At 59.7% G+C, this 2154-nt stretch overlaps 1 long non-coding RNA gene across 1 annotated transcript; it reads right to left on the bottom strand.

Annotated features, from left to right (window-relative positions):
* Nucleotides 1-475: 475 nt before the first annotated feature.
* Nucleotides 476-2043, bottom strand: LOC108517900 (uncharacterized). Its single transcript, XR_001882242.1, has 3 exons — nt 1862-2043; nt 1660-1741; nt 476-771 (listed from the first exon to the last, which is right to left on the bottom strand). It is a non-coding gene; the product is annotated as an uncharacterized LOC108517900 (long non-coding RNA).
* Between the last annotated feature and the right edge of the window lie 111 nt (nt 2044-2154).

The following is a 2154-nucleotide window of genomic DNA, read 5'->3' as shown; positions in this document are numbered from 1 at the left end:
AGCCGTGCAGCTAGGGTCATGTGTACACCCGGGGGCTGGAGAGGACAGACAGGCCAGGCAGGACATCGGGAGCCCTCGGAAAGCAGCAAAGCTGATGTTTCTCATAAGTCCTAGAGGAGCCAGTTATAACATGCTGGCGGCCGGGCGCGGTGGTTCACGCCTGTAATTCCAGGCCTTTGAGAGGCCAAGGGAGGCGGGTGAGGTCAGGAGTTCGAGACCAGCCTGGCCAAGAGACCAACCTGGTCACTATGGTGAAGCCCCGTCTGTACTAACAATACAAAAATGAGCCGAGGTTGGTGGCAGGTGCCTGTCATCCCAGCAACTCGGGAGGCTGAGGCAGGGGAATTGCTTGAACCGAGGTGGAGGTTGCTGTGAGGTGAGATCGCACCACTGCACTCCAGCCTGGGTGACAGAGCAAGACTCTGTCTCAAAAAAAAAAAAAAAAAAGTGGAAACAGTCCAGGGACCAGTGAGTGGGTGTAAAAAAAAAACAAAACACTTTTATCATGAAGTAAACACACCAAGTTCTGTTCTTTCCTCTTCCTGGCAGCTTCGGAGTAAATTACACAGGCGTGTCCCACGCCCACCACCCGTTAGGAACGTCCATTCCTGCACTGCGTCCAGCAGCCAGGCTGTGCAGGTGCCTGGCCCGGCCCGGGAGATTGAGGCAGCCCCCGGCAGGTCTTGAACCCCGGTCTCAAGTTTTCTCCACCACCTGTACTTCAGACACCAGACACTCCTCCAGGCTGGCTTTGCCCGCCTCCCAGATCACCTGCAGAGACGAGAGGAGGCGGGGTGAGCCGACCACCCCCAGGTAACACAGCCCACGTCCTGATCCGCGGGGGCCTGTCCCATCTCAAATCGGCTCTGCGGGCCAGGTGCAGTGGCTCACACCTGTCATGCCAGCACTTTGGGCCAGGCGTGGTGGTTCACGCCTGTCATCCCAGCACTTTCGGAGGCCAAGGCGAGTGGATCACAAAGTCAGGAGATCGAGACCACCCTGGCCAACACGGTGAAACCCCATCTCTACTAAAAATACAAAATCAGCTGGGTGTGTCGGTGCGCGCCTGTAGTCCCCGCTGCTCGGGAGGCTGAGGCAGGAGAATCGCTTGAACCCTGAACCGGGAAGGTGGAGGTTGTGGTGAGCTGAGATCGCACCACTGCATTCCAGCCTGGGCAAGAGCAAAACTCCGTCTCAAAATTAAAAAAAAAAAAAAAAAATCTGCTGTGCCCTGGTGTGCAGGGCACGGAGACAGCCCGTGATCACGGTGGGCTGGGAGCCCGGTGTCCCCCCACTCCCTTCATCCTGCGCGTTTTGCCAGCCGCCCAGCAGCGCCGGCAGACGGGTGTCCAGCCGCCTAGTCCAGGGCGTCTCCCTCGGGTCGCCCAGGCTGGAGTGCAGCGGCTCGATCGTAGTTCACTGCGGCCTCCACCTCCCAGGTTCAAGTGATCCTCCTCCCTCAGCCTCCCAAGTAGCGGGGATTACAGGTGCCCACACCGCCACGCCCGGCGAAGTTTGTATTTTTAGGAGGGACAGAGTTTCTCCACGTTGGCCAGGCTGGTCGCGAGTTCCTGGCCTCAAGCGGTCCGCCCGCCTGGGCCTCCCCAACCGGCCACCACACGCCCCCAGACCCCTCCCGCGGCGGAACACCTGACATACCAGCTTGTCGTCTTGGAAGCTGTCACCGATGGGGTCTTTCATGTGTGGGATGCGGGGAAATAGTCTCTGCATCACCAGATACCTGGGAGGAAAGAGAAACGGCCCAGCTCTGAACCCAGCACTGACCAGAGCTCATCATCCGGGACACAGCGGGTCCAGGACAGGCAGGGCCAGGACGGAGCAAAAGACTCAAGTCACCTACTCGAGGCGTCTCTCTTTTCCCGGCCCCCGAGGTCCTGACACGCCCCGGACAATCATCGTAGGCCGGCACTGGTGTCTAAGAAGGAGCAGGGTGCCGGGACCCGAGCCACCCAGGGCTGCAGCTGCCAAGACAGACCCTTGGTGCCTCAGGGCATGGAGTTTACGACTTGAGCCAGTAGCTTGCAGCTCCTCCTCCTCCTCTTCCTCCCCCTCCCTCCCTACTCCTCCTCCTCTTCCTCCCCTCCCTCCCTACTCCTCCTCCTCGTTTTCCTCCCCGTCCCCTCCTCTCCCCTC

Source organism: Rhinopithecus bieti, unplaced genomic scaffold (assembly GCF_001698545.2).
Source record: "Rhinopithecus bieti isolate Rb0 unplaced genomic scaffold, ASM169854v2 scaffold_43583, whole genome shotgun sequence".
NCBI classification, from domain to species: Eukaryota; Metazoa; Chordata; class Mammalia; order Primates; family Cercopithecidae; genus Rhinopithecus; species Rhinopithecus bieti.
This window is presented reverse-complemented; position numbering and strand designations above follow the sequence as displayed.